Source organism: Pholcus phalangioides, unplaced genomic scaffold, assembly GCF_987345545.1.
Source record: "Pholcus phalangioides strain wild (caught in Gottingen) unplaced genomic scaffold, Ppha-v1.0 ptg000002l_1, whole genome shotgun sequence".
NCBI classification, from domain to species: domain Eukaryota; kingdom Metazoa; phylum Arthropoda; class Arachnida; order Araneae; family Pholcidae; genus Pholcus; species Pholcus phalangioides.
In genome coordinates, this window is record NW_028301595.1 from 555,183 (window position 1) to 569,023 (window position 13,841).

General features: G+C 40.0%; 1 non-coding gene across 1 annotated transcript; it reads right to left on the minus strand.

The window, feature by feature from the left end:
* Positions 1-13,120: 13,120 nt before the first annotated feature.
* Positions 13,121-13,194, minus strand: TRNAS-AGA (transfer RNA serine (anticodon AGA)). Its single transcript has one exon. It is a non-coding gene; the product is annotated as a tRNA-Ser (tRNA).
* Positions 13,195-13,841: the final 647 nt, after the last annotated feature.

Sequence of the window (13,841 nt, forward strand, 5' to 3'; positions counted from 1 at the left end):
TTATGCATAATCACAGATAAAGGCGATAAATTTCAAGTATTCATCTAACTTACCAACGATACTCGGTCGTTATGCATATTCGCCAGTAAAAGTGATAATGTTTTTAGTATTTATCAAATTTACCAACGACGATTGGGTATTATGCATATATTCTCCGGTAAAACTGATAAATTTATCAAATCTACCGAGACGATTGGCAAGTATGCATAATAACCGGATTCATCACATCAGTCATAACATATACACATAGTATCTGTATATCTACGCGTTTGTTATTTAGAGTAAAAAAGAACCACTAAGATATGAAATAAAAAATGTCCAGTTTCATTTCTTATTGAATTTATTTGAAAACTCTTTTGGAAACAAAAAAAGTAAACAAGATTGCATTTGTGATTCGTGGAATTGCTTTTATGGACGATGTCAAGAGGTATTTGTGTACGTACGTATTACCCGTATCATGCGACGAAGTAAACTCATTCAATAAAGTCTCGGAAAATTTCGTTTGCGATACGAAATTATAAGCAATAGGAAATAGGAAGTACGTATTCAGTATAGTATTATTTTTAATGCTTAGCCTTTGGATCGGGTTCTTATAATCCATGGCCTACATCAGTGGTTGTCAGTCTGGGCAAAGCCGCTTGAAAGGGGCACAGAGAGACAGATGTGAAGAAATAAAGCTTTAAAGCAACGGTGCTTAACCAGCGACCCCTTGGGTATCCATGGAGAGGTTTGAAAGAGTTCGTGAACTTGGAATGAGAAAACAATTAACTTAATCAAGGAAACAGACCTTTTCTGGATATTTTGCCGAGGTGAACTCTGAAAGAAAAGTCATCTGGTTCTCACCGGGAATCGATCCCAGGTCCTCTTGCGAAACAACTTTTCTTTCCAAGTTCATTTCGGCATAATATCCAGCAAAGGTCTATTTCCTTGATGTGTGTTGGGCTGATAAAAAGCCGTCTCAATTAACTCATAATCTACTAAATACTTTTTCTGTAAAGGGATCCGTGACCTTCATGTACATGAAGGTTCCGTAGTGCACAAAAAGTTAGGAATCCATGCGAAAGTGAAATACGTCAGGAAAAAGTGTGACTACTTTCGGAATGCAGCAGAACTGCCTAAAGCAGCGTTTCGCACAATGTATGGTCCGCGGATCAGAGGTGTTCCTCGTCGATGATAAAAGGTGGTCCGCAGGCGGACTTGATAATTTATTTCTAAATCAACTGTAAGATTGTTGTAATTGATGCCTATAATATGTTTATGGGCTCAAGCAAAAATTAGTTTCATGCTTGGCGTCACCGAATCTCATCGAGGAAATTGCCGTTCTAAATACAAGAAATCACTAATTGCAGTAAAAAAAAAGACAAACTTGCTAATTATTGTAAACATTTCAGTAAACAAAAATGTATTTCTCGAAAAGAAACATTCGTTTTGACTTGATGACCATATTTCATTAGGAAAAACACGGGAAGGATCTTTTGGAGACCACACCTACAGAGGGGCATAGACTTAATCGAGGGAGTGATGGCACACGGTTCTTAAGGTATAGTATAGTATAGAACCGAGCACGCCCAGGCTCTGTCGCTTTCGCGATATAAGCTCATTGATCGTGAGATCGTGGGCGTGCCGGGAAAAAAACTCAAACCAGCAAGCCGGCCGGGAAAGCACACCCGGTTCGGACCAACATCCCGCCAACCCCCCCCCCCCCCCCCCAAGCAGCAAGGTATGAAGAAAGACTTGATTTTTGATGATGCAAGAGCACATTGCAAGAGCACAGGTGTCGGGAGGATATGATTGAAGTGTTTAAAATTTTCAGCGACATGAATAAAATAGAACATGAGTTATTAATATATTGTAAATCAACTGCTTCGATAAGGGCTGTCAGCGGTCATGTCTGTCTGTCTTCTTCGATAAGGAGAGTTTATAGGGTGGTGAATAAATGGAATGGCTTACCTCTGGAGGTCGGGAATTCTAACACAATTGACAAGTTCAAAAAGAAATTCGATAAGCATGTTGGGATAAATCGAGAAGCTATCAACACTTAGATGACGTAACCATATTTGCTTATGAGCAGCGTATTTATATTTTGTCACAATTATTGGTTTCTTATTGCTCTTATTGAGTTTTTTGTTTTTTTTTTTGATATAGTTTGTATTATACAGGGAGATTTAAAACTCAACGTACAATTTTTTATGGGAGGTAGAAAATACAAAAGCACAAAACAGAATCGCATAGGAATGTATGGCTGGAAACCCCAACCTGATCAGCTGGAGGATAAACGAAGATGCAGAAATGACAAACCAGTAATGAGTGCAAAACTCTTTATTTAGCAAACTTTTTCGGACAGTACGTGCACATGTTAGGTTTCAAAACAAATGCTCAAAGCTCTCACCATCCACAGTTATGCACGTTTCACAACGGCGACGCATTGAATGTCGAACCCTTTCGAAAATACCCGTTACTTCGCAGACGTTTGCAGTTGCGACGAGGTCGGTGAGAACTTAGAGCACTTGTTGGGAAACTTAAAGCGTGCACGTACTGTCTTCGTGTAAAGTTGCTAAATAAAGAGTTTTTCCACCCATTATTGGTTTGTCATTTCTGTGTATCTTCATCTATCCTCCAGCTGATGAAGTTGGGGGTTTCCGGTCATACATTCCTATGCGATTCTGTTCTGTTTTTGTGTTTTCAAACTCCCCTAAAAGTTTGTGCGTTGAGTTTTGAATCACCCTGTATATTGGACATCCATATTTTTTATATGGGCATCTTTTTTTTTCAGCCACCTCGTTGGGCATTTTGTCTGTTGTGGCCTTTGTACGAATACGGCAATATACGGGACTTGATCAATTGTCACCAAAAACTTTACAATTAATCCGCAAAACCAATAATAATTTCTGAAATTGCTGAAAAATTACTAATGGTTAGGAAATGAGGGGCTGGAATTCAAATGTAGTTCTATAGGCAAAATAATCAAAATATGATTTATAAGCTGTGAAAATGATCTGCATTCGTTTAGTTGCTATTAGAAATTCAAATAATATGCTTTGTTCATAAAAAAGGGGCGGGGACAACCGTATAAAACAGTATAAAAACGCTATAAAATACTAGAACAGCCAAAAAAATCTGACTTCCGACAGCCTCGCAGAATACGACGCACCATCGTGTTGTAAGTTTTATGTCAGTCAGATTGTTTCAGACATTTTACTGGTCCTTGGATTCGGAAAGGTTGAGAAACGCTGGTTTAAAGAACCAGTACCATCTTTACCCCTTGGCCCATGGGATCCGGAACTTTCGCCCCCGACATTTCGTCCCCGACATCTTGCCCCTGGAACGTTTCGTCCCCGTTACATTTGACCCCCGGAAATTTCGCCCCTGGTGCGTTTGGCCCCGAAAAATTCACACCTGACAATTCACTTGCCCTGAACGTATGAGTGACCGTATGAGTGATTGACTGTGTGAGTGATCGAGTGACCGTATGAGTGACCAAGTGAGTGTGAAATGGACTGTAGGAGTGCGTTAGTGACCGCACTCCTACTAATCGAGTTGCAGAATGACTCACCACGTGAGTGACCGTATCAACTAGTGTGCAATTGACTTTATGAGTGAATGACCGTATGAGTGACCACGAGACTGACCGAATGGCCGTATGAGTGACCAAATGAATGACCTCATGAGCGACCAAGTGATTAACTGTATGAGCGATCAAGTGAGTGATAGTGGGATTGACCCACCCCCATCAGTGGGTTAGTGACAAAGGAAGGAATTGAGCGATGGAACGTTCGAGTGAATAAGTGACTGACCGAATGAGTGACCAAGTGAGTGGCTAATTAAATACTTTTGTAAGTTTCCTAGTGAATGATTGAGCGTATGAGTGACCGAGTGGCTGACGGAATGAAAGACAGAGTGAATTCTTGAATAAATTTGCGAGTGACTGAGTGATTGAGCATATGGGTGATCAAGGGAGAGACTGAGTGATTAACCGTATGAGTGACCGAGTGACTGATCACATGAGTGACCGAGTGGTTAACTGCATGAGTGACCAAGTGAGTGACTCTATATGTGACCAGGTGAGTGACTGTACGAGTGTTCAAGTGAGTGATCAAGGGACTGACCGTGTGAGTGACCAAGGGAGTTACTGAGTGATGGAACGCATAAGTGAATGTGTGACCAAGTGAGTGACTGCATGAGTGACCGAAAGATTGATAAAGTGAATGACTGCATGAGTGACCGAAAGATTGATAAAGTGAATGACCGTATGATTGACCCAGTGAGCGATTGAGTGATTGAACAGAGTGAGGATTGAGTGATTGACAGAGTGAGCGATTGAGTGATTGACAGAGTGAGCGATTGAGTGATTGACAGAGTGAGCGATTGAGTGATTGACAGAGTGAGCGATTGAGTGATTGACAGAGTGAGCGATTGAGTGATTGACAGAGTGAGCGATTGAGTGATTGGCAAAGTGCGAGGGTGGAGTTGTCTGCAAAGATGATCCTCCTCATCCCCTCCCTTTTTATAGGTGGTTACGTAGCACTGAAAGACCAAGTGACTCACACTTTAATGGATTCTAAGAATTTGGAATTTTCAGTTTAATCATAAAATATTTTTCCCAAATTTACGACTCACACCGGTGTGGTCGCTCACACTATCATTCATATATTCACTCATACGGTCACGCGTACGGTCAAGGTAGGCAAAATGACAGGGGGTCAATTTCCGATTCACTTGATTAATCACTGAGTAACTCATATGATCACTCACTGGGTCACTCATATGGTCAGGGCAGGTGAAATGTCCGGGGATAAATTTTCAATTCACTCGATCACTCATGTATTCATTCACTTGGTCACTCATGCGATCAGGGGAAGCAAAATGTCACGAGTAAATGTCCAACTCACTTGATCACGCATGTGGTCACTCACTTGGTCACTTGTACCATCATTCATATGTTCACTCATACAGTCACGCGTACGATAAGGGCTGGCGAAATATCAGAGATAAATTTCCGATTTACTTGATTACTTACTGAGTCACTCATATGGTCGCTCACTGAGTCACGCATATGGTCGCTCACTGAGTCACTCATATGGTCGCTCACTGAGTCACTCACTTGGTCACTGATATGGTCAGGGCAGGCGAAAGGTCATGGCGAAATTCCCGGTGTGAAATGTCCGGGGGCTAAATGTACCGGGGTGAGATGTCAGGGGCGAAATTTCCGGGGGCCAAATGTACTGGGGACGAAACGTGCCAGGGGCGAGATGTCGGGGACGAAATGTCGGAGGCGAAATATCGGGGGCAAAGGTTCCGTGAACCTTGGCCCATCTGGACATGGAGCCTACTTTATGAGAGATCCAGTAATTTGAGTTTCGGCCTACATCGGCACAATTATTCAATCATTACACTTCACTTACAATTAGAAAAATTGATGGTAGATGGCTGCACTATACACTACAAGCATTGCACAGAAACAAACTTCATGTTAGGTTCACAACCCGTACACGAACATTCCAACATGTACCAGTTCGTTAGAAGTTCCGCAGAAGAATATGGACGAGGTGTATGTGTGGTTTAGTAGTACTTTGAGTTTCGAGTGTATGTAAATATGTGTAAGCTGCTACTTCTCTTCAGGTAAGTGCGTGGTCCTCGAGCCTGTGGGGATGTGTATATACTCCGTAGGAATTTTTACTACGGAGAATTCCTTCTTTGATAAATTTTTTTTCATAGTGTTCTTTGAAGCAGAGACGTGGGGAGAAGAGAGGGGGTCCCTGCCTATAATACAAAAGGTAGCAAATTTCGAGGCCCCAAAAATTACTGGGATCTGGGCACGTGCTTCGCTTGCTCATTCAAGAAACACACCCTGCCTAGGAGCTCATGATGCCCTTGAGACTGTTCTTGGTTATATTTTCGTTTCTCCTTTTCTATCTTATAACCACATTACTTTAGATTTCGTCGATGGCGGCCATGACTTACCCAATAGAAAAAAAATGTTATTTGTTGGAAAAATCCTAAAGATATTGTCGCAAACGTAAAAAGGAAAAAACCCTCTTATTTCGTATAATATACACAGCCCGCACGAGGTGCCGCTGATAAGGAAGCCGTACATAATTTTTGTGAATCCCTCGCCCTACAACAGTGAAGGGTGGAAATAAATAAAATAACCAATATCCGCTTTTGCGGATTATTCCGTGGCATCACCCAGACTTGAGTCAACACACACAAAATAATCCTCAGTTTTATATGTTCCTTTCGTTTTTTGCTTCGTGCGGCAAAAAAATTTACACGGACAATTTCCAGAAAATAGTTCTTCGAGGAAAATTCGAAATTTATTTCGTCGATTAAACATGGTTTTCTTTTTCATTTTTGGGTTGATTTAATACCAGATACACATCATCCAATTTTCACATTCAATTTTTTTCTGAAAATTGTAACAATCGTAAATTATTCTGATAATAATCGTGAATGGAGTGACAGGACTTAATAATAGCTGATATATATATATTTGGAACGATGCCTCTATATGAATACAGGTGAGGATTTAGGTTGTGTAGGGATGAGCGACTTATTATCTAGGTCCGTTCTATCGTACCGTTTTTACGAAACAGACCAATTTTTCCTGTATTAATTTTTCCAATATTATTTAACAATTCAGAAAGATAATCATACCCGAATCCCCTCTTAATCCAACAGTGATCTGCCTCCTCTGGATCCACGGGGAACCAGAAGAATGGTATTAAAAATTTGGACACTTCGTGGCTCCCCTGCCCGAATTTGGGGGAACATTGGAAGCACTTAAACACTGTGACGCACAAATCCCGGCCATATTACAGTCGAACTTTATTACCTCGAAGGAGACCACTAGAAAATATCCAAAATTATCCGAATTATCCAGTTTATCGATGTAGGATTATTATACTGTCGCTAAAAATCAAAAACTCTTGATAATTACGGTATAAAAATGCATTGAATTCTATCACTTACTGTGCCAGTTTTTCCCTGTTTTAATTAGTGTTTATTTCTACTAATTCATTTGTAATTTTAATTTGTACTCTTTTGAATGCTCTTATACAAATATTTATCTCTCTATACCAGGGTTTTCCAACGTAAAACTTCTCGCGGAACCCTTGATAGTTAAAAGGCTGTTTCGTGGAACTCTTGATGATAATGAGGATGTTCTACGGAACTCAAACACATTTTTGATTCTCTATCCAAAAAAAAAAGTGTGTCCCTACTGCCGTCTCAACAGCCTCGTAGTTCCCCGAGGCAAAACGTAAGAGTGCTTAGGCAACACTGTTTCATTTACATATTTATCGTCATTGTCATCTTAAGCATTGAAGGTGTATCGAGTTTGATCAGCACCTCCTAGAGATAGAAGGCCTCTGCACTGTTTGCGATAAACGTCATTCGGACTACCTAGCAAGTTTGCCACATTTTGAAACGCAGCATACTATTTCGTTTTTTCTTATTTTCGCGCAGAATATTCCTGATTGGCTCACAAATGCCGCATAGTGATTGGATGTGGGGCATAGAAATCGCCAATTCTGAGCCCGATCATTTCTTTTCCTCACAACGATGATACTGGCACGTGAAGAGAATTTTTTCCCTGAATATTCTGAGGGAAAATGGACTACTTACTGACGTCACAAGCAGAGTGTGGAGGCCTTCCATCTCTAGGAGGTGCTGGTTTGATACCCGATTCCTTCTTGTCAGAAACTTACCTGACGCGAAGGTACAACAGATACGGCGACAACATGACCACAGAAAAAGATTGCTATCGCAGGGAGTCCCACATCGAGGGGTTAGCGCGTTTTTATACTCACCGAGGGGAGAGTATTAAAACGCTGCCGTTCGGAATCGGCAATAAATCGTAGATCCCGGTTTAATTAGCGCTCGTGTGCAGAAAGTGACCATTCATTGTGCTAGATCTTATCGTGAAAGCCCCTATGAAAATGAGATCTCCGTGCCATGCCCGGGAGGGACTCACGAGTTAAGATGGCACTGGGCGTCCCGGAAAGTGCCTGCAAATTTTTCCATTCAAGAATCCTCACTTCTAGTGGCCGAAAAATTTCTAAAAAGTCATCGTTTTTAACACTTGTGGTTCCGTGACGTTTGATCAAGCGAAACCCCCAGGGTTTCACGGAACACCAGTTGTAAACCAACACCCCCATAGATAAGACCCCCTTCTCTTATCTATAGGAGGTATTTCTGTAAACCCCTGCTCTATACAAATACAAGGCCATACAGGCAAAATGTTCAACAAGTTGGCTGAAAAACTTGTTTGACCCATAATATACGGGATGATCCCTATGTACAGAGACGAATTTAACGGCGTGCACCCAGGGCCCCGCCTTCTAAAGGGCCCCAAAAGACACAAACTTCACACTTCTTTTTAATTTAAGCGGCCCAATATTTTCTTTTGCGTCCGGGGCCTCAACCGACTTTAATCCGCCACTACCTATGTACCTACACATTAAGTTATTTCTCCGACACATCGCTCTGGATAAAACTAACTCCGTCACATTCGCAGCTGAAGATATCTGCCTTCGCTCAATTCGCAACTGAAGATGCCTGTTTCCACTCTATTCGTAGCTGAAGATATCTATCATTCACAGCTGAACATGTCTACCTTTATTCCATTCGCAGCTGAAGATATACGCTTCCACTTCATTTGCAGATGAAGATGCATGCCTTCGCTCAGACGCAGATCCTGGGAGGGGGGGTGTTAATGGGAAAGACCGTGTTCTTCCAAGAGCCGAATAATATGGGGGAAATTTGTCTGTCTCATAAAATACGGGACGATCAAACACAATTCGCCCCTTCCATCAAATTGCCCTGGATCCACGCCTATATAAGGATTTTTCGTCATTTTAAGACAAATAAAAATTTCGTCTGAAATATTTCCAACCACCTCTCTCTAAATATTGGGCAATATCTACTTCGGTGGAATTTCTTGCCGATCCCCCGGATGGATATGATGGTTGTTGTAACGGCAAGCCATTCCAGGAGATAAGCGGCAAATAAGGAAAAGGAGAAGGTGGGAAAGGATGCTTCCCTTTTCCGAAGAAAGTTTTGCCTTGATCCCAGAAACATTGAGAGAGAGAGAGAAGCTGGTGGTGCCACCTAAAAGGCACCCAACATTGCTGCTTCTTGCGGAGATTCTTTTCCCAAATGTTTGGGGGGCGGCGTATGTTGCGGGCGGCTGATGAGAGAGAGACTTTTGCACATCAATATGCCATTGATCCGGGGCCTTTTCCTTGGTATAAGGATTTACGAAAGTCGAGTTATCTCTTGTTTGGAAGAAGAGAGAGTCTTTTCACGGCATTATTCGCGCACCATTTTGCCGATAAAACTAGTTCGCAATTTGTTTTACTTTTATATATACACGCACGTACATAACAACCACTACTCTTACATTGCTTGCTCCCCACCTTTCATCCCTTAATCGCGTCTCCGCAGAAACTCCTGTTACTTTCTCTTCCTCCTCCTCCTACTCGGGGTTTTCCGGAATCAAGGAATTTTGGTTGGTTTAATAAAGTTTTTCCCATTCTGCGGGAGCCACAGAATTAGGCTCTTCCCAATAACTTTTACATCTCGGTATAACGTCATCCATACAGACAGGATGACTTCATAAACGGGGTGACTAAATAACAAGTTAGGCCAACCTGCTATTTATACATACTATCAGATGCTTTCAAAAACAAACGTTATAAGTAATATAGGTCCATGCGTTAAGACGGCACTGCTAGTAAGAACTCGGTGTAAGTCAACTACTTTGAACGTCGGTCCGCTTATAACGTTCATTTTCGAAAATCCCTGCTAGTATAAATAGCTTGGTGTTATTTGTTATTTCGCAAAATCAACCATTACAATAGCCCACGATGTGCTAGCTACTCCTCCAAACCGGTTTATCTGCGGGTTGAAGCTGCGTAGCGCTGCGGGTGGGGATCCGGTGTAGTCTAAGTATGGCTCAAAACTATTGGAATTTTTACTATTGGAAATTTTTAAGAATTTTCATGTTTAGCTGAAGCCTAAGCCTTATATAATCTGCCGCCTTGGTGCGTCGCACCTCTTGCACCCTCACTTAAGCCGCACCCAAAAGTTCTACATTTTCATTTTTTCACAGAAATGGTCAGTCTTGCACTCATCGATGACAGTCGAATCTAGCCGTACATGCACTTCTACACATTCGCTACACCCTCAAGTTTCCCCCCACACGGCCAGGAACCAAAAAAGAGAGAGAGTCTTTCCCATGGCTTTAAGCCGCACACACAAGTATATATGCATATGCGTGTACATATACACACGTGCTGCCATACATGACTCATTCTCTCGCATACACAGTCATGCAGAAAAAAGAATTATTATGAAAAAAGAAGGTAGAGAAGAGATGGGGGTCGCTCAATATATCGCCGGCCTTTGTATTGTAAAAAGAGAGAGAGAGGAGCAGGGCCCCGAGCTGAGCCTGTGAAAGTAGCGGTAACAGTACACGGTCGGATTGTCAATCGGCTTAGTGCCGAGCCTGGCCACAGAATAGAACCACACATCTGTGTGGCCTCCCTTCCTACATTAAAAAAAAAACACCAACCATTCTCCCTTTTCTGAGCTGCGTCAAATTATACAGGGTGTCCTGTAAGTGCTAATGCGGCGTTTATTTCATCAATCGTCCGTCGTAGAGGTACGATTTCAATTTAAAAAATGCTCGAAAGGCCATCAAAAATTATCCTGTACCAGTTGTGCGTGAGAGTGAAAATACAATGCGTAACATAATAAAAAAAAACCTAAATTTCTATACGTTCCCCCTGTCATCTAACTTCCAATTATAAAGTTGTTGCCTTGTCTCTCCTGAGGCCAACAAAAAATAATATTCAAAGTTTCTAAGTGCAATGCTTTCTGAGATATTCGAATTCAAAATCGTAGAAAAGTTGCGAAAGGACAGCATAAATGAGGGAAAGAATTCAATTCGTTAATTTTTTTGCTGTTCTTTCATAACTTTTCTCTAATTTTTGAATTAGGATATCTCAGCGAATATTGCACTTAGAAACTTGGAATTTTTTTTCTGTTGGCCTCGGGGAAAAACTTTCTAATTGGAAGTTGGAGGACAAAGGGATCGTATAAAAATTTCTATTTTTTTTTTATTTTGTGACACTGTATTTTGAACTTTATTTTGCAGGATAATTTTTGAACGAATTTTGAGCATTTTTTTAATTGGAATCATACTTCTACGACAGGCGATTGATTAGATAAGGGCCGTATTAGCACTAGCGGGACACCCTGTACGGTCAAATATCCGCTTGGATTCATGTGACGATGTCTTTCGATGATGAGATGAGCCTTCATGATGACTCGTTGTCCTAAAAGTCTCAATTTGATAATCTTTAAGGACGAAGTTCTTCACACTACAACTTTTCTAGTACTGGAAGTTGCCTATAAATACTGAAACTGATTTGCTTCGTGTCATATGTCCAATTGAAGAGGGAATCGGATGCTGGTTCTCTCTTGCGATCCGGGCGAATGCACTAACCCAGGCCCTTTCTCAACCTATGGCCCACGGACCAGACGTGGTCCTCGACGATGACAAAGGACTTGATACTTTACTTTAAAATCAATAGTAAAAATTTTTAATTGTTGTAATTTATGCAAGTAATATCGTTATGGGTTCAAATAAGAATTGCAGCTTCATACTTGGCGTCACTATATCTCATCGACGTAATTGCGACCTTAAATACGGGATATCACTAATTGTAGCAAAAAAAAAAAAAAAAAAAATGAATAAATAAAATTACGACCAATTTACTAATTATTGCGAAAGTTTCAGTAAAAAAAGATCTATTTCTTGAAAAAAAAGATCGTTTTTGACTTTTATATATTTATTTAAAAAGTAACAGACGAACGAAAAATATCCAGAAACTCATTATAAAATTAAGAAAATCCGTTTAAGGCACGGTATTTACTAATACTAGTATTGAATGATTTGACGGCAAATAAGCAATTAGATCTTTTTATTGTGGCACTTAATATTGAAACATATTTAGTTAATAATGAATATGCAATCAATATGGTTATTCAACAATTCTTGAAAATAACGAGTATGCAATCTGTGCGTTTTTGTAAACTAATAACATTGAAACTGTTGCGTAGATGAGTGGCAAATGAAATACTGCTATAAGGATCACGTTTTTTGAAACGTAAATACCTTAGAAAATTATTTTGAATAATTGCGAGACTCAAAATATGGCAAATGTGAAATGGGTTCCAGATAATTGAAGCATATTCCAGTTTAGATCTTATAAGGGTGTGAAAAAGGGATGTTGAAGTATTAATATCGTTGAAATCTAGACATTCTCAAGCAAACCAAATTTTTTACATAATTGAGAATAAAGATATCTAATGTTATCAGCGAAATTAAAATTGGTACAATAAATAACACCCAAGAAAGCAGAAGTTCTAAGCAATTGGCTATTATTAATGCTATACGTATAAAAGATTGGATTGGATTCTTTTGGGAGCGAATGAAATAACAAAGCATTTATCAATATTGAGATTAAGTCTATTAATTAAACATTATTCCTGAAGTAACGACGACTCATTTTGGAGGCAATAACATTCATCAATGCAGTCAATACTTTTAAAAATCTTCAAATAATCAGCAAAGAGAACACACAACGTTTGAAAAGTGTGGAAAGTTCATTAATAAAAATGATAAATAATAACGGGCCAAGGACAAATCCCTAAGGTAAACCAGAATTAGCAACAAAAACTTGGCTTAAATTAGATTTATAGGATGCCCGACTATATGAATAGGCTTAATGACTATATTTCATTAAGTAAAATACGGAAAGGATCTTAAAATCTTAAATACGGCAAAATACGGGACAACATTTGCCATAAGTCGTCAAAATCAACAGTTGTTGCTAAAATTTCTGAAAAATTACTAAGGGTTAGAAAATGAAGAACTACTGGAAATTTCTGTGAATTGAAATGTAGTTCTACAGCCATCAAAATATAGTTTATAAGCTATTAAAACTATCTTCATTGATGCATATAGAAACGTCCTCTCCACTTGTCAATACAAGATTCATCGAAAGACTGGTTATTTGTGGAGATGAAGATTACAAGGAAGAAAATTCATCACTGCTCCCCCACGGGGACTCGAACCCCGGTCTCTCGCTTTCTGGACGAGTGCTCTACCATCTAAGCTATGGAAGCAGATAGAATATTTCAACCTTGGAGCGTATATATATGTGCAAAGGCACCGTACATGGACGGCGTCAACAATCAACTAATAGCTCGTGAATAAATGCCAGGAGCTTGGGTAACAAGAAAGATTTTTTAGAAACTATGATAGTTGTGGAGGACTTGGATCTTATAGCCATTACAGAATCTTGGGCAAACGATGGGGATGAATCTTTCTTACACATCTCCGGATACGATACTTTTTTGAGAAATAGATCTGATAGGAAAGGGGGTGGAGTGTTGATATACGTGAAATCATGTTTGAAGGCTAGAGAGTGTAACGTGCAGAGAAGTGATATTGAAACCATATGGGTTGAACTTGAGAACAAAAGACGTCATAAGCTTATTGTTGGGGTTTGTTACAATCCACCGAATAGGGATCAAAACTACATCGCCAAAATGCATGATGAAATTTCCTACATGTGTAAGCGAAAGAGGGTTCTCATACTAGGGGATTTCAATTACCCGGGTATTGATTGGGAGAACCTTTCATCTGGAAATCAGTATGAAAGAGACTTTCTTAAGTTGGTGCTCGAAAATTTTTTGTATCAGCATGTATCAGAAACCACTAGGGGTACTGCTATTTTGGATTTAGTTCTTACTAGTTCTGAGGATCTAGT